The 19,596-nt window shown below is 42.1% G+C and overlaps 1 pseudogene; it reads left to right on the top strand.

The window, feature by feature from the left end:
- The first annotated feature begins 3,121 nt into the window (after positions 1-3,121).
- LOC129620630 (transcription factor E2F5-like) lies at positions 3,122-4,817 on the top strand (annotated as a pseudogene).
- The last annotated feature ends 14,779 nt before the right edge of the window (positions 4,818-19,596 follow it).

Here is a 19,596-nt window from a genome sequence, read left to right as displayed (position 1 = left end):
CTTGTAGTTAGGCTATCTGAGAACTCCTGGATTTTACAAGATGTCAAGGCAGTATATACTATTGAGCCTTAATTTCAAGCCTTACACCACAATAGCACTTCAGGACATTAGTTGATGGTAGGCTTTAGTGGTTAGAAGGAGAGAAAATTCTAAGAAACTTGAGTCCTGGACAGAAGTCAATTTATACCTTCAGAAATCAGGGGTCTCAAAGCAAAATGACAGAGGCAAGACAGATTATTAAGACAAGTTGGGAGAGGGGTAGAGTGTGGGCAAAATGGGTGAAGGTGATTAAAATGTACAAACTTCTGGTCATTTCAGGTCTTAGGGATATAATGTACAGCATGGTGACTATAGTTAATAAAACTGTATTGCATATTTGAAAGTTACTAAAAGAGCTGATCTTAAAAGTTCTCATAAAAAGAAAAAAAAATTGTAACTATGTATAGTATGTAGGTATAGCTGGATGGATGGATAAGTGTAAACTTCAGATGTTCCTTGACTTACAAGGGGTTATGTCCCAATACACCCACCATACATTGAAAATATCACAAGTCAAAAAATGTGTTTAAGACACCTAACCTAAGAAACACCATAACTTAGCCTAGCCTAACTTAAATGTGCTCAGAACACTTAGCTTATAGCTGGGCAAAATCATCTAACACAAAGCCTGTTTCATAACAGAGTGTTAGGTATCTCATATAATTTATTGAATACAGAAAACAGAATGGCTGCAGGGTATACAATAGTTATAGGCTGGTGGGTCGTTTACCTTCATGATCACATGGCTGATTGGGAGCTGTAGTCCAGGAGAAGTTCAAAGTACAGTTTCTATTGAATTTGTAATACTTTCTCACCATTGTAAAGCCAAAAAATTGTAAGTTGAACTATCATAACTCAGAGACTGTCTGTAGACTTCATGTGATGATCATTTTGAATCCGTTTACCTCAGACTGGGACTCGAACTCACATGGCTAGGGCTCAAACCCAGTCAAAACCCAGTTTGGGACTTAAACCCGCATGGCTGGGTCTCAAACCCTGCCAAAACTCTGCTTGGGACTTGAACCCAGGTGGCTAGGACTTGAACCCAACCAAAACCCTGCCTGGGACTTGAACACATGTGGCTGGGACTTGAACCCAGCCAAAACCCACAGTATCTGGTTTCCGGACCTAATGAAGCTCAGGTTCTTGATGTCTCATTGCAGAAAGAGTTCAGTGAGAGACAAAGTGATAGGTAAGAAGTGGACTTATTCAGATATAGAGAGAAGCACACTCCACAGATAGAATGTGGGCCATCGCAAAGGGCACATGCAGCCTCGAAATTTGGTGTGGTTAGTTTTTATAGGCTGGGTAATTTCATATGCTAATGAGTGGGAGGATTATTCCAACTATTTTTGGGAAGGAGTGGAGATTTCCTGGATTTAGGCCACCGCCTACTCCTTTTAACAGTGCCTTGGAACTGTCATGGGTTTCCCTAGTGGCTCAGCTGGTAAAGAATCTGCCTGCAATGCAGGAGACCTGGGTTCGACCCCTGGGTTGGGAAGATCCCCTGGAGAAGGGAACGGCTACCCACTCCAGTATTCTGGCCTGGAGAATTCCATGGACTGAATAGTACGTGGGGTCTCAAGAGTCAGACACGAATGAGCCACTTTCACTTTGGAACTGTCATGGCACCTCTGGGTACATCATTTCACTTGTTGATTGAGGATTAAGGTCTAGTCTTGTCTGTCATCTTGGTCCCATTTGATTCTAATTGCTTTATGTTGTGTCCTTGGGCTATGTCATTCTTTCAAAAGTTTCGCCCTGCCCCTTTCCCTCCTGTTACAATTTCACAATATATGCAAATATTAAATCATTAGATTGTATACCTGAAACAAATATAATGTCGTATGTCAGTTAAAAAACAATAGAAGAAAGGGGAAAAAGTGGATTTGGAGTCAGATGATTAAGATGAATCCCACCCATGGTAGCAGTCAGGAGGCTGCTTATGGCCCCAAACACCCACACCCAGTGAATTGAGTAGTGGAGACAGTGTCTGTCTGCAACTTAACCTGCCTTCTACAAAAAGTAGTCACCAATGTACATGCTGCACTGAGGAAGAGAAAATTAATCCCATCAGCCTGGTCTCTAGAGACCCACATATCCGGTCACTTAGGTGATGGCTTCAATAGAAAGCAAACAGAAATTTCTGGGGGCTTCCCAGGGATGTTGTGTCATAGTTTGACGTAAGGTGCTGGGCGGTACTTTCCAAGGCAGCCCTATCGTGGACACATAGTTAGCAGCATAAAGCACAAGGTACCACATTATTCAATATTTCATCAAGTATTTGATAAGCCCCTACCACATACCCAGAATTCCATATAGGACAGAATCCCTTTCCTCAAAGGAGTTCCTAATCTTGGGAAAGTAGCATAATTTTATACGAAAAAGAAATTTCAAGTATGTAAATATTTTCCAGGATGAAGAACATGGAAAATATAGCATGTTTTTCCTATAATTACAATAGGCCCTTTGTATTGCCAGCTCCACATTCACAGATTTAACAAACCACAAATTGAAAACAATCAGAAATAAAAATTCCAAAAAGTTTTGAAAAGTGACACTTGAGTTTTCCATACACTGGCAACTATTTACATAGTATACATTGTATTTACAACTATGTTTGCATAGCATTTATATTGTATTTAGAAGTATTTACACAGTATTTATGCTCAGTCATGTCCAACTCTTTGCGACCCTATGGACTGTAGCCTACCAGGCTTCTCTATTCATGGGATTTTCCAGGCAAGAGTACTGGAGTGGGTTGCCTTTTCCTTCTCCAGGGTATCTTCCCGACCCAGGGATCGAACCCAGGTCTCACGCATTGCAGGCAGATGCTTTACCCTCTGAGCCACCAGGGAAGCCCCTATGTTATATTAAGTATTATAAATAAACTAGAGATATATAAAGTATACAGGATGATATTTATAGGTTATTTGCAAATATTATGTCAGCTTGTATAAGGGACTTGAGCATTCACAGATTTTAGTATCCACAGAGGTCCTGAAATCAAAGCTTTGAGAATGCCAAAGAACAACTGTATATTGCTTACATTCTATACTTTAAATAACTTATACAGGACCCCTCGTCCCGCCCTTGGCGGGCGGCGACGGCCGCGGCCGCCCCGGGTCCGGCCCGGCAGGTGGCGGAGCGCGGGGACGCGATGGCGGCGGCCGAGCCCGCGAGCTGCGCGCCGCCCGGGGCCGGCAGTAGCCTGCACGAAAAGAGCCTGGGGCTGCTCACCGCCAAGTTCGTGTCGCTGCTGCAGGAGGCCAAGGACGGCGTGCTGGACCTCAAGGCGGCTGCAGATACTTTGGCTGTGAGGCAAAAAAGAAGAATTTATGATATCACCAATGTCTTGGAAGGAATTGACTTAATCGAAAAAAAGTCAAAAAACAGTATGGAAAGGTGTAGATGCTGGCTGTAATACTAAAGAAGTCATAGATAGATTAAGATATCTCAAAGCTGAAATTGAAGATCTAGAACTGAAGGAAAGAGAACTTGATCAGCAGAAGTTGTGGCTACAGCAAAGCATCAAAAATGTGATGGACGACTCCATTAATAATAGATTTTCCTATGTAACTCATGAAGACATCTGTAATTGTTTTAATGGTGATACACTTTTGGCCATTCAAGCACCTTCTGGTACACAACTGGAGGTACCTATTCCAGAAATGGGTCAGAATGGACAAAAGAAATACCAGATCAATCTAAAGAGTCATTCAGGACCTCTCCACGTGCTGCTTATAAATAAAGAGTCCAGCTCATCTAAGCCCGTGGTTTTCCCGGTGCCCCCCCCCCCCAGACGACCTCGCGCAGCCTCCCTCTCAGCCCCCCACCCCAGTGCCTCCACACAAGCCCAGCTCGGCCGTCCAGAGCCTGCCTGAGCCACCTGTCTCTGAACGAAGCCAGCCTCTCCAGCACACGCCGGCCACAGACTTGTCTTCAGGATCTATTAGTGGAGATATCACTGATGAGTTAATGTCTTCTGATGTGTTTCCGCTCTTACGGCTTTCTCCGACCCCAGCAGATGACTACAACTTTAATTTAGATGATAATGAAGGCGTTTGTGATCTGTTTGATGTTCAGATACTAAATTATTAGATTCCATGGAAACTTGGGACTGTTATCTACCTCTAACTGTGTAACATTTTAGACTTCTTAATAACCTAAGTATTTAAAATAATGAATGTAACACCTTTTTAGTTCACTGATTCTGAAATGTTCTTCCCTAATACTTTATTTTTGCTTCACAAAACTTCAACCATAAAAACAAAGGATTCTGACTGTTTCAGGAGAAAAAATGATTTCACATCCACCAACCCTCCACCCTCAAGTAATTACTTTCTGAAATTTCAACTTTTCTTCCCATTTTGAACCCTTCTGTTTTCTTCCCCTTATATGAGAAGAACGTTAAAGTAGACTTCAGGTCATGAGAAACAAGGAAGTTGTCCAAGGGCTTATCACTTGTTCTGTCTTCCACTTGTACTGCCACAAGACTGTCCGTGTTCCTTTGTGTCCTCCAATCCAGAAATTCACTGCCACTTATAAAGTGAAGGGTGTAAACTAGGATATATTAACTGTTTCAGTGAACAGAGTTTGTGAAGTGCCTTCTGTTTTAGCACTTTAAGTTTATCACATTTTGTTGACTTCTGACATTCCACTTTCCTAGGTTATAGGAAAGATCTGTTTATGTAGTTTGTTTTTAAAATGTGCCAATGCCTTTACATTAACAAGATTTTTTAAATAAAATTGTATAAAAGATTAAAAAAAATAAATAACTTATACAAGGCACATTATGTGGCAAGACACTTTCATGACCTACAGGCTGAAACTCTCATGTACCCACAACCAATCATGGCTAAAGTTTCATGTTGCTTTAACACGTGTGCATTTTGGTTCAAGCACATACAGGCACAGTTATGGCCGGCACAGTCCAGAAGTCTTCTCACTCATTTCTCACTTTGTTCTGCCTAGACTGCTTGACAGTTCCTGAGCCCGGGGCTGTTCAGTCTCTCTAGTCTATCAGCCAAACTTGCTTGGCCATTCTCCTTGATCTCTCCCACTCCCACCCCAACATCCTTTCAGAGATACCTGGAGGCAACCATTAGAGGAATAAATTGACTTTGGGTCATTTGGAGGATAATGCAGTTAAATCTAGAAAGTCTAATCCATTTGGGGAGTTTCCTCATATAACTTTTCCAACGCCAGACAAACTCCTGTCCAAGGGTACAGTTTGGGTAGGTTTCTGTCCTTGTCATCCATAGAACATGATCACATCAATGTTAGCCCCAGAGTGCTCTGCTGTAACTCCAGGTTGGTCTTGGTCCCTAAATCAGTGGTAGACAGTCTGCAGTGGGGGGTTTTAACTATACAAGCCCAGTTCCTGTCCCCGCAATTGCTGATAAAGGAGTCTGAGGCTGGTCCAGCAAAATCTCTATGTGTCAGAGTTGAGATGAAGCACAGGCATCCACTTAATATAAAGAGAAACTTCAAACAATTATAACTGATCGATAATGCAATCCTTTCTGTGAACTCATTGTTACTGGAAGTTTTCCAGCAGAGGCCAAATTTATGAACAGTTACTCCTCTTCCTTCATCATAAAACATAACTATACCCTAAAACTGCTTTCTACATTTCTTCATTAATCGGCACACATGTCCTATGGGACAGATGTCATTATTATTCTCATTTTGCAAATGAGAGAAGTGAGATGCAGGGAGTGTAAATGATTTGCCTAAGATCAAATAACCAGAAAAGATGAAGGCAGGACTAACTAACCTAATGATTATTCCTGATCTACTCCTCCATGTGGCCTCAAATCTGAAGACGTGCACTGGCCCAGGAAGGTGGCTGACGGCCTAGGCCACTTTTCAGTTTATTCAGAGACCCTTAAGTCTAGTTGGAGGTCAGAGAGTGAAGGGCTGGGGTCACCACAACCAGAGACACACTGCTGCAGACTTTCTTTGCTAGACCTTCCTGCTTACCCTCAGGCCCTTCACCTCTTGGACTGACAAAATGATTGCGGTTGTTTATTAGGGGCTTACTTACCATGTGCTTTGCGAACTGGTTTATGTGATGTCACTTAATCACTACAACAATACCAGCAGGAAGGTATTAGATCTATTTCACAGACGTAGATACTGAGGCTGAACATCTTACCCACAGTCACAGAATAAAGCCATGAATCAAAGTCAAATGTATGCATGTTCAAAGATGACATATCATTGGGGCATCTCCAACCAGAATCATTACCAGATATAAGAGCCTCCAGGATTCCTGGAACTCAAGTGACTGAGGCTACAGCAGGCACAATGTACACTGCTGAGATGGAAAGCAGTGTGTGTGTGTGTGTGTGTGTGTAGTCATGCACACGCACACACAGGCACACAATTGTACAGGGTACAGGATGTCAGGACACTGGGTTCTGGCCCTGACCACCACTCTACATTTAAGTCCAGAGAGGAATTAAGGCTCTTTGAGGACCTGTTTTTACTCTACAGATGAAGCAGGACTCTGAGATCTTCTAAAAAGCCTTGAAATCAACACCCCTCTTCTCACCCTCCAGTAGCAAGCACACTTTGGCAGCTAAGAATCCCCTCAGGCCACATGCATATCACCAATCCCTCTGTAGGCGGTGGAGCCTCACAGAAAGGGTCTGGGGTCTGCTGTGCTGGCGTGAAGGCCATAGGCTTATAGTCCTGAGATGTTTAAAGGCCTTTCAGAACTCAGAACCATACAGAAATCAAAACCTCAGAAAGGCACTGGGCTTCCCTTTTCCACTTGGTAGTACAGCCTAATCTACAGCATGAAGTGGAAAATTGTGTCCGTTTTTTGTACTTAGAATTGTACGTCGAGTCCTGAAGGGTGGTTTTTGCTGTCCTACTCCCGTGCTTCCTGACCCTGAACGTGGCATCTGTGTTGGTCATCCTCTGGCCACGCCTCCCCCAGGGACAAAACCTTCAGGAGCCAGGTGCGCGGGGAGGGAATGCGTGGTGTCAGGCTTTATGGACAGGCAGCTGTCTTCAGGACTGTTAGTTTGGCACATGGTTTTGGACTCAGACAGACTTTGAGTTTAAATCCTGATTCTGCCCCTGAGTCGCTCTTGGGAAGGTCACTTGCATCTCTGACCTTTGTTTCCTTTCCTGGAAAATGGGGCACTAATGCCTGCTGTGCAGCCTGGGACCTGGCAAACGCCCAAGGCGGAGGTGGTGTGATTTCAGCAGCACTGAGAGGGACCCTGGGGCCAAAACAAACCCTTCCCCAGCCAGCTTCCTGACATAGTCTGGCCTCTACCCACCTCCTCAGCCTCAACCAGGAAGAAGACTGTCACTCTGCTTTCTTGAATAGCACCGTGCTTTCTTCTCTTGCTCAATATCTGTCCCTGTGGCCCCTCTTTCTAGAACGTTGTTCTCCTCAAAACTCTTCCCCATTCATCGGGTTAACACCTGCCTCCAGGTGTCCTCAGTCATCCAGAAGAGACTCTTTCAGGGCCACCCTGGTTCAGCCATATCCTTGCTGGTGTGATTATTTTATTAATGTTTATCAGTGAATTATGTTAATTAACTATACAATAAATGTAGGAGAGACAAGCTAATTAAAGAATATAAGTTTCATGAAGGTGATTATTTTATTCATCGGTGCCTGGCACATACTAGGCCTCAGTAGCCATTTATTGAAAGAATGAATGTATAAGAGATACATTCATTTCACTTAAAGAAACATGTCTGCCATAGTGCTAGCACCCCCTGAAAATGTTAAGTTATTCTAAAGACACAAAGTTGGGATAAAACACTTACAGTGAAACAAAGTTAGACAGGTTCCTTCTATGTGGGGCTTCTCAACACCTAATGTGGATTGTGAATTTCCAGGAGGAAGGTCAAAACCCAACAAGCAACCACATTTACCACTTATGCCTCATTGGGAGTGAGTTTAATCAAAACCTGACCCAGAAAAGAAAAAAAAAAAACCTTACCTAGAGAGTGAGTAATGGAGGCATAGAGATTATGGGCTCTGAAGGTAAGGAACTCTGCTTATCACCAGCCTGCCCCAAAGCCCCTGGACTCCTGGGAGCAAAATCAAGTCAAGTCTCATATAACTGAATCAGGTGGGCTGTTCACTTCTCACCCACAAATCCCCCAACAGCAGAATCTTGGCCCAGTAAATGTCAACCTGGACCCTAGTTCTCTTTACTACTATTACCAAGAGACATCTTACATCAGCGATGAAGGGATTTTATCTGTTTGTCATCTTAAATAAAAAGCGATGCTGGCAATGGTGTAAGGTTGATGTGTCCTAAAGAAACAGACCTGGTCTCTGTCTGGTTTTGTTTTCTTTTATTGCTTTTGAAATCCAACGTTCCTCTTCTCGTTGCTGGCTACAGGACAATACTGGTTTTGCTCAAGTGGAATATCTATTTGGAGATGATTGAAAAAACAAAACTGGCTAAAAGAAGGGTCAGGCACGACTAGAGATAATTACAATAGAAACAAAAGGCTGACACATAAACCAGATGGGTATCCAAAACTGGGTTGGTTTCCGTGTTTCAAATACTGGCTTCTGAGAAGCTGTGTTTGAATGCGAGCATGGGGCAACGCCTGAGATCTCACAGTGGATGCAGCGTGTAAATGAGGCTACACAGAACGGAGCTGAAATGCTGGCTCTGATCCCTGGTGCTTCCAAGATGTCCCCACAGTATCAGGGAGAGTGTTTACAGATAGCACAAAACTGAAAAGTAGGAAGAGTTTGTCTTCAGGCCCTCTTTTCCACATTCAGCTGGGGAACTCAGCCTACCCCCTCACTAAAGAGGTGGGAGCTGTTTCCCACCTCAGCCTGCCTTAGCAGCTAACTTCTTTCCATCCCCTTCATTCAAGGTCCTGACTGCTTTTAAAACTAGTGGTTTGAACATGTGACTTGCTCCTCCGTAAAATATTTGGATTTTAACAAGAATCTTCTGGCTGAAACCGGCGAGTCACTCTAGTGGCAAGTCAGGCAATAGAATAGATGCTTCACAGCAGACTGTGCTTCAGTTGCCCTCAGGCCCTGCCCAGAGGCAGCTGTCTGCCCTGGCTTGTAGAACTGGCTCAGCTTCAGCTCTTTGCTGTGCCGTAAAGGTAGGTTAAAGGGCAACAGGGCACCAAAGGCAACGAGAATAGAAAACAGCGCATGGAGATGGTATTTTGTCCATGGATTGGGGATTACTATTCTAAGAAGCCAGAATTTTTCCAATAGAGTTTTATACAATAAAATAAATGTGTTCTACACTTTTAGTGTTTAAATAAACATAGAGGATTTATTTCCAGCCATAATGTAAATTGGTGATGTGGAAAGTTACGAAAAGAGAAGGCATGCTAAACCTTCAGACCTCCTGGTTTCTGTCACTGCTCTGTATACTTAAACAACACTGATTTCTACATAAATAACTGACCTCTTATACAATATTTGTAAGATGTTTTTCTCTAAGAATTTTCCCCTTTCTCAAAAGATACTGTTAGTATGAACTGAAGTTTATGGAAACTAACATGAGTAAACTAAGGGCAAAGTGTAGTATATGTATAGATTTATTTCATTTTTTTCCCCATTGAAGCTCTTGATTTCCTAGATTCGTGCTTAAAACTACAATAGAACACTGTGACCCAAGATATCGCTTCCTAAAATATACCCTGAAGTAATAGACTTCCAATCTTTTTTGACTTTGACCTGTAGTAATAAATCTATTTTACTTTATGATCCCCCCCAACACACCTGAAATCAAAGTTTCATAAAACAAAGCTTATTCTTGTTACATGCTGTATACTTTAGTATTTTCTATTGTATTCACTTCTATTTATTTTACTTTCTTATTTTTCTTAAAAAAAAATTGACATTACTAACCACAGGCAACTTGGGACCCACAGTTTCAAAAACACTGCCTTAGAGAAACTCTTGTAACATATATAAAAACATTTATAGCAACACTGTTACAAAAAGCAAAAAAAAAAAAAAAAAGTGGGAAAGTGCATATGGCAAATAATCAACATTGTGTATAGAGCACTGGCAGCAGTTGATATTAGGAAAGGGCTTTCTGAGGAAATGACATTTAAATTCAGACTAGAAGACAAAGCTTGGCAAAGAGTATTGTACACTGAGCAGGCCTTGAATAAGCAAAGAACTTGGCACCCTCAAAGAATGGAGGGAGGCTAATGTGGTTGGGTCAAGGAGAGAGACATCTGATGAGATTGTGATGGTAGGTTGGGGATAAATTACGCAATGTTTCAAAGGCAATTTTAAAGATAATGGATTTTTATCCAAGTGCAATGGGTAGCCACTGAAGCATTTAAACTGGGAAATGGCATGCTCAACTTATCTTTACAACCATTGCCCCAGTTCTTTAGTGAAGAACGGGTCAGAAAGAGGATAGAGGAAAATCAGTTAAGAAGCTATTGTAAAAGCCTTTGGTGGTTTGGACTGTGGTTAGAGTAGAAGCAGAGAGAAGTAGATTGATACAGGGAATATTTTAGAGGTATAGTCTATAGGACTTAGGGATACCTTATTTGGGATTTAAGTGGAGGTTGAAGGAGGGAGATGAGATTGAAGATAAGGGCTATGTCAAGGATGACCCACCCACTGTTCTAGCAAGAACATCTGAGTAGATGAAGGTGAAACTTATTGATATAGAAGACCAAAGTGGGAGCACATCTGAGTGAGTCAAAATGAAGAGTTTCATTTTGTAAATCTTAAGTCTGAGATGCTTGTGAGCTGTCCAAATAGAAAAATCAAGTTATTAATTATCTGTGCAAAGCTAGAGCTCGGCAAGCAGATCAGACTGGACATATACATTTGAGAGTTAGCAGCCTATACAGTCAAGGTCATTCTGGGATGACAGAGCAGAGCACAAGAAGAGAGCCCAGGATGGAACCATGAGGAGCCCTGATATTCAAAACCAGCTTGAGAAGGAGGAACCATGGCCACAGATAATAAACCAGGGGTATGTGGTCTCATAGGAGACAAATAAAGAGAATGACTTAAGAACTGGTCAGTAATCAACAGTGTCAAATGTTGCTAAGAAGTTAGAGATGATGAAACTGAGAAGCATCTGTTAGATTTAGTAACACAAATGTCACAGTGGCCTTATCAAGAGCTGTTTTTTCTAGATTGGTGGGGTAGAAGAAAGAAAGGAAGGAAAGGAAGTAGAGATAGTGGGTGTAGACAACTCCTGTGAACATTGGCTGGGAAGGAGAGAAGAGCAATGGGAATACTGGCAGAGAAGAATGTATAATCAAGGGAGGTATTTTTGTTGGTTGGTCGGTTGAGGTGTAAGAAGATGTTTGAATGCTCTTTGGAAGGTCTGGGTGGAGAATAAGAAGCTAAAGATGCAAAACAGAGGAATAAACCACAGCAACGTCCTCAGATGGAAAGCAAACATGGGTGGCTGAATAGCTTTGGATCAGAGGAGGGATATTCTTCTCCATTGTGGCAAAAGGAAAGAGAGAGTGTGTGTGGGTTCAAGAAATTCTGCGGAATTGATGGTGGGCAGTTACTGTCTGATGAATGCAAAGTGAGTCAGTTTTGCATGGTTTGGCTGCAAGAAATAGAATACCCAACCCAAAGCAGCCCAAGAAACACAAAGGTTTATTTTTCTCCCTTAATATAAAGTCCATTACCGAGCAGTTTAATTGCTACAATTGTTAGAATTGAATATCATCATCTGAAATGATGCAGCCAGCTTTATACCCTAGGCTGCATTTATTGAACTTATTGTCCTACACATGCATATAGTTAGAAATTCTACTTTTCAGAGTGCAGTTGAATGTACTTTGTGAATAGTTACAGAAAGTAAGAGAGAAAGAGGGGTGGAAGATAGAGGGCTCTTGTAAATTCAGTCTTACAAAAGAATCATTAATGATTGTTGCTAACATGGCTGCCTAGGGGGCTGTGCAATGTTGCAGCATTCGTTGTTAGGTGCATAGTAGAATCAGCTACAAAGCCTGTGGGGACAGTTCAACCCAAGGAAGAGGATGGTAGGTATAAATAAATTAGCAAGAAGTGTTTGTTGCTGACAGCCAGTAGGAGATGTTCATTTAAGGAAAAATGAATGTGGATTTAAAATATCCAATAATCTGTATAATTTTTTTCCTACCAGTCTGAATAAAAAAAAAACAACACACATTAACTTTGATCCACATTCCTTTTACTCTAAGCTGTATTGTTTACCTGTGGGAGGTCAGCATGGAACTTGTCACCTCTTCCTCCTTGAAATCCAACAAAAGATGCCACTGAGACACAATCATAGACACAAATTAAGGAAAGTATTCATCTGACACTTTCTTACTGGTGTGAATGGTGAAGATTCAGAGACTAGCTCTGATGAAGCTTGGTGTCTGCTAGCATGCTCTTCGCAGTCTTGACTACATGGATTCCAAGACATGAATACTGGAACTTTGTCATTTAATGATATGGAAGAAATACTGAAGATGGTATACCTTATTTTGTCCATGGCAAGGCTTAGGATTTCTGTCTTGGAATTCATATAGTCATGTCAATATAGGCCAAATGCCCCATTTCTAAAATGATGCTTCATTCTCTTGAAACATATACTTTACCATATGTAAAATAGAGAGCCCATGGAAATTTGCTCTATGATGCAGGGAGCTCAAACCCAGTGCTCCGTAACAACCTAGAGGGGTGGGATGGGATGGGAGGTGGAAGGGAGGTTCAAGAGGGAACAAACGTATATATAACTATGGCTGATTCATGCTGATGTATGGCAGAAACCAATACATAATTGTAAAGCAAAGTATCCTTCAGTTTAAAAAAAAAAAATGAAACATCATGTTGAAAGATAAATATTTTGCTGTTTCTAGAGACTGGTGCTATAGATAATTAAAGTTTTGATAATTTTGCCTCTTTTATTACTATTCAAAGTAAAACAACTGAAGCAACATAAAAAATAAAATTATGCTTCACTCTTAATGGAAATATGTTATAAAGATATGAATCCCTATTAGGAGTTTATGGTGCCTTAATTAAGGAAAGCTTCTCTGATATCAAGATTTTGAAATATCTCTTGATTAAGCATATCAGAGCTTATATCACTATATAATTTCCCATTTTTTAAAGGTGAAATGTATTCATTTCTTCTGCAAAATTAAGGAAGGGTAATCGTGAGACCACCTGACCTGCCTCTTGAGAAACCTGTATGCAGGTCAGGAAGCAACAGTTAGAACTGGACATGGGACAACAGACTGGTTCCAAATCGGAAAAGGAGTATGTCAAGGCTGTATATTGTCACCCTGCTTATTTAACTTCTATGCAGAGTACATCATGAGAAACACTGGGCTGGAAGAAACACAAGCTGGAATCAAGATTGCCGGGAGAAATATCAATCACCCGATATGCAGATGACACCACCCTTACGGCAGAAAGAGAAGAAGAACTAAAAAGCTTCTTGATGAAAGTGAAAGAGGAGAGTGAAAAAGTTGGCTTAAAGCTCAACATTCAGAAAACTAAGATCATGGCATCTGGTCCCATCACTTCATGGGAAATAGACGGGGAAACAGTGGAAACAGTGTCAGACTTTATTTTTGGGGGCTCCAAAATCACTGCAGATGGTGACTGCAGCCATGAAATTAAAAGACACTTACTCCTTGGAAGCAAAGTTATGACTAACCTAGATAGTATATTGAAAAGCAGAGACATTACTTTGCCAACAAAGGTCTGTCTAGTCAAGGCTATGGTTTTTCCAGTAGCCATGTATGGATGTGAGAGTTGGACCATGAAGAAAGCTGAGTGCCGAAGAATTGATGCTTTTGAACTGTGGTATTGGAGAAGGCTCTTGAGAGTCCCTTAGACTGCAAGAAGATCGAACCAGTCCATTCTAAAGGAGATCAGTCCTGGGTGTTCTTTGGAAGGACTGATGCTAAAGCTGAAACTCCAGTACTTTGGCCAACTCATGCGAAGAGTTGACTCATTGGAAAAGACTCTGATGCTGGGGCATCAGATTGGGGGCAGGAGGAGAAGGGGACGACAGAGGATGAGATGGCTGGATGGCATTACCGACTCTATGGACGTGAGTTTGAGTGAACTCCGGGAGTTGGTGATGGACAGGGAGGCCTGGCGTGCTGCGATTCATGGGGTCGCAAAGAGTCGGACACGACTGAGGGACTGAACTGAACTGAATCCTGAGACGGGAAGCAGGAACAGAGGACCAATAGAACATTTTTCAGGTGAATCAGCTCAGGAAAATTTACAAAAGGTAGTTCCAAATCTGTGATGATATTCCCTTAGAAAGTCTTTGTGTTCTCCCGAAAGTTCACATAATACTGGTTAAAAGCTATAGGCTTAGCCTAAATGTGATTCCGTGTCACTGAAATAAAATTATAGGATTCTGAACAACGGCAAATCTTCGATATTTACAATAGGTGGTTCTCTGGGAGTGAGGGGGAAGGAGTCAGATAAATTGTCAAGACTTCTAGGTGGCTCAGCTGGTAAACAATCCACCTGCAATGCGGGAGACCTGGGTTCTATCCCTGGGTTGGGAAGATCCCCTGGAGAAGGGAACAGCTACCCACTCCAGTATTCTGGCCTGGAGAATTCCATGGACTATATATACGCCGTGGGGTCGCAAAGAGTTGGACACGACTGAGCTACTTTCACTACTACTTCTGCTAGAGAACAAAAATAAGATTGCTGCCATGTAGACCACACTCTGAAATCTGTAGCTGAAACTTTATTGCAATACCAATCTGGACTGATTTCGTGATTTTTATGACACGACTGCAACCCCATAGACTGTGTAGCCTGCCAGGTTCCTCTGTCCATGACATGACTGAGCAATTAACACTAATCATTCATCAACAAATATTTGTTAAGCATCCAATTTGAACACAGACTACCTTAGCAACTTTGATCATTGTCTAAAAACTGAGATCATTGTCTATAAACACAGCTGTATAAACTGTCATTGTGGGTCTGATCTGTAAAGATAATTTCTGGTATTCCTTAAGGTAAAAAGCACATTTTATTAATATTTGACATTGGATAAGGAGCAGGTGGATGATCACAAAAATGCTCCCAGAGGCAGTATAATATGGCTAAGAGCCTAGACTTTGAAGTCAGATAGATTTAGATTCAAATGGACTTCAGGCAAATCTAATCTCGATGCTCTTCGATTTCCGCATCTATAGAGTGAAAATAATACCTATCCCAGAGCTGTTGAAATTCAGTGAGATAATATCCATATAGTATTTAACAAAAAGTGCTTATTAAATACCATGCTGCCATGGAAAAATCATTATTAAAGTAGAAAGAGACAAGACTGATAGCACTACATTACTCCTTCCTTGCTTTTATTGTCAAATTCAGTAACACTTTGAAGACAAAGCATATAGAAATACACACATGCATATACACACAAATCTGTGAATCCACAGGTCAAGTGGAGAGCCCTGACAGCCAGTCAGGTTCATGTAACCTCTCTGACAAAAGGCTTTTTCCATTTTACTAAGGAATGAGCTGTTCAGAGCACCAGCAGTATAATTTAGCTGTCTAACGGAATTAGGGTTCTACTGGTGAAATGCTTTACCTGAAACTGAGAAAGCCACGGGTTTACGGTCAATAGTGTCAGAATTCTGCATTTTTCAGCAGGTAGGTGCTTCAGTGTAAGATGTCCTGGCTTCCACCTGATAATGATAACAGTGAGTGGAGGTTGTTATTTTCTATGGGTTAACTAGTTCATTAACTCTCCCTTGAGCAGAGGCTTTACAACTTGCCCATACATTGGAATGGCCACGGAGCTGTTAAAAAGTTTGGATGCCAAGTCTCATCTCAAGAGATTCTGACTTTACTGGTCTGGGATACAGCCTGGGCCTAAGGACGTTTTCAAGCTGCCCAAGTGATTCTAATGAGCAGCTAAGGTAGAAAACCCCTGCCCTAAAGCCTAAGCTCCAGCTTAACTCACAGGGGAGATCTCATCTATATTGCATGCAGCAGATGGTGCCTAAACACACACACATACACACACACACACACACACTCACTCACTCCAGTCACCTGCTATCCTGCAACCTCACTGAGAAGTCACTGTTTGTGCTTTTGGTTGGTGTTTGGTCAGGAGGGAGGTGGAGTGCCAAGCTGAGGGTTTCCATTTCATTGTTTAGCGTCCAAGGAGCAGAGCTCAAGGTGTTATCACTCTCAGATTTTCTCTTGAGCTACAATTACAAAAGTGCCATGAGCAACAGCAGATGCTCTCAGCATGTGAAAAGCCATCAGAGTCTTTTCACAGGCTACAGTGAAGACAGGGCATATGGACTGTGAGGTCCAGGTTAGTGGCAAGGGCTTGATAGAGGAGGTGCATGTTTGTTTAGGCCGTGGAAGCCCTCTTGCTTTGCTCAGAGCTAGACACATTTCTTTCTAAGGTTTATAATGGGAAGCTGCTGATCCTCACTGGGGTAAATTGATTGCGAGAGTGCAGAGTTCAGACAATTATGAATGTAGAAATCTTCTGGGGGGACTCTATAGAATACAGATTCCTGAGCCTTCCCCTCTTTTCCCATTCTGATTCATTAGCTCTGAGACAGGGTCAAAGAGTCTGCATTGTCACAGATACAATAGGTGGTTTTTATACAGATGGTCCAGGATTCACTGATGTTGGAGGACGCTAAGCAAATCAGTTGTCAATGATATATACATATATACTAATATTTTATTTATTTATGAGTCTGCACTGGGTCTTTATTGTGGAGCATGGACTACAGGCTAAATTTAAAGGTTCACTGAAGTCAGGGGAGAGGTGATATTTTTGGGGACATCTTAAATAGAGAAATGAAGAGCCAGGGCAGAATTATGGAGAATGATAGAGAAGGATCGGTGAGAGAGAAAAGAGAATATTCAGAAAGTGTATGGTTGCTAAGGGCAATATAAGAGACATTTCAGGAGGGAGAGGATTTACTTTAAACTCTGGCAAAGAGCCAAAGAATGATACAACTGAGAAGGTGTCTTGCCCAGTGATGAATGCAGTGTTCTTAATGGCAAACGATGGAAGCCTACTCTGGCTAACTTCAGCAGAAAAAGGTGTATTGGAAGAATATTGAATAACTCAAGACAGGAAGAATGGAGGACTAGGCTGAGAACCTGGTAGGAACCGAAGAAACTTGGAATCATGGAACATGCCTAAGGTCTTGTCCAAGAAATTGTCTGGTGAAGATATCGCCATTGGCTCCCCACTCTGGGGTAGTCACTGCATTCACCAGAAACTTCGTGTTGCCCCTGCTGCTATGACTAATCTCTAACTGAGCTTGTGTTCTTGCCTCCTGCTCTCCAAAATCAAAGTTCCTTTTGCATTTTTTGGCCAATCCTATTGGCCAAACCCAGATCATGTACTCACACTCTAACAGGGAGAAAGAAAAGTGTGGTCCTCTTCAACTTTCATAAAAGGCCAAAGGAGTCCACATCCACATCCATCAATCCATATGATTGGGAGAGTTCTCACACATGAAGCTGTTTCTGTGCTGAATATCCTGAAATGGCCATCATATATCACTTGGGACATTTGAAACTATGATTTCAGAAAAGGCTTTAGTGACAAAGTCTGGTTAAAGAGTGAATGCATACTAAGGAATTCTTTACTTTGGCATAAACTATCCCCCAAAAGGGAGGGCAAAATGGAAAGAAGAAATTCTTTAGAATGGTGAAAGCCTGAAACAGTTTGTATGCAAGGGAGAATGTATTTATAGAGAGAAAGAAGTGATGCAGGTCTCGTTTGCCACTGGATTTGCAGAACTTAGAATAGGAAGAGAGCTTCCCAGGCGGCACTAGTGGTAAAGAATCTGCCTGCCAATGCAGGAGATGCAAGAGACGCAGGTTCAATCTCTGGGTCGGAAAGATCCTCTGGAGTAGGAAATGGCAAGCCACTCCAGTATGCTTGCCTGGGTGACCCCATGGACAAAGGAGCCTGGCAGGCTACAGTTCACGAGATGACTGAGCAAATAAGCACACACACAGAATAGGAAGAATGAGGGTGGAAGGAAGAACAAGAAGAGAAAGAAAAAGGGCCATAAGAAACAAAGATGCATAGACTTGTGAAGTCTACTTGGGAGGAAAGAAGATGCAGTTGATGTTAAGCACATATTTGTTGGATTCCCATCAGCTGAATTTGTGAATTTCCTCAGCAGCCACACCTCAACACTGTCAAGTATGACCAATCTTTTGGTTGGGATTTTGAAGATCCTCCTCCCCTGACTCAGCACATTTCAAGTTCTTTTTTTCCCCCCTTCTCCTATTGATTTTACAGTAAGTACCATGGCCTGATTCTCAGTCTAGTCCAGCTCAACCTGCAGTCCATGAACTGAGCATAACGAGTTCGGATTTGCTCTGACCTTATGCTGCCACTCTTTGAGTGGGGTCAGAAGATCTTGCCAGGTGCCATCCAGATAATCTTGGTTGAGCTTCTCCTAGTCTCCAGCTCTCATTTATTAAGTTTGGTGAGGTTTAAAGGTATAATAGGAACTGAGGAAGAAAATTCAGCTAAGTGGTCCAGGAAGAGATTACACTCAAGACTTTGTGTGCAGCACAAAGGAGAAGGGCAGTCATTGGTCTCAGAAGCTCTGAACAAGATTCAATTATGCGTTTCAAAATAATCAAGCCTAAAAGAGGGATACTTTTCGATGCCGGGAGCCGGCATATTGCATATTGAGTGCGTATTGCATATTGAGTGCAGCACTTTCCACAGCATCATCTTTCAGGATCTGGAATAGCTCAACTGGAATTCTATCACTGCCGGGAGCCAGCGTGAGGAATTCCGCCCATGACAAAGGTCATGAGGAAGGAGGCTCGGCATACGCAAAGGCGGGATCGAGCCTCAGGAGTCCCCCTGGAAATTCTCGAGCATCTACCCCCCAAACCAGAGTCTGCCTACTTTCTGCTTTGTGCTTTCACCTACACCTCTGACTTTACAGGGGGCTGTCCCCCACTACCTCTCTCTGAAAAAAAAAGTTAGCTTACAGCTCCAGTTAATAATTCCTGGGTGTGACAGTGTTTCAACCTACAAACTCCTTTGGAAATCCTCTAGCCTGCCTGAATAGGTTTTTCCGGCCACATGTGATTGTTCAGAGCCTCCCAACTGTGAGAGGCAGGAGATGTTCTAAACTGCCTAAACACAGATTCCTTTGAGTAGTTAAAAGATTGATTAGAAATTGTATTGGTGAAGGGTTTTTCACTTGTTGGGCCAATGTTTGCTGCTAAGTCTCCATACTCCGTACCTACTGTGTCCTTGGCAGTGTATTGATTGATATAATGGGTGTATAGAAATGTAAGTAGTAGCCTCAATGTTTGTAACGTTGGACCCTTGAGTTAATTCTTTTCTTGATTGAGCCCACCTCACCTTTGCCCTATAGGAATGCAGCTTTGTCCAATGCTTTTTTGGAGGCTGGTGCCTGACTTTGGAATAATCACCTTTACAGAAAGATAAGTTTCTTAAAATGTTAACAGGCCTCCTGGCCAGAAGATGATGTAATTCACCTGAACTTTTGCATATGATAAGTTTGAAAGCCTGGCTTCGATTAGAACCAGGAACTGCTGTCCTT

This window comes from Bubalus kerabau, chromosome 10 (genome assembly GCF_029407905.1).
Source record: "Bubalus kerabau isolate K-KA32 ecotype Philippines breed swamp buffalo chromosome 10, PCC_UOA_SB_1v2, whole genome shotgun sequence".
Taxonomy (NCBI): domain Eukaryota; kingdom Metazoa; phylum Chordata; class Mammalia; order Artiodactyla; family Bovidae; genus Bubalus; species Bubalus kerabau.
This window is presented reverse-complemented; position numbering and strand designations above follow the sequence as displayed.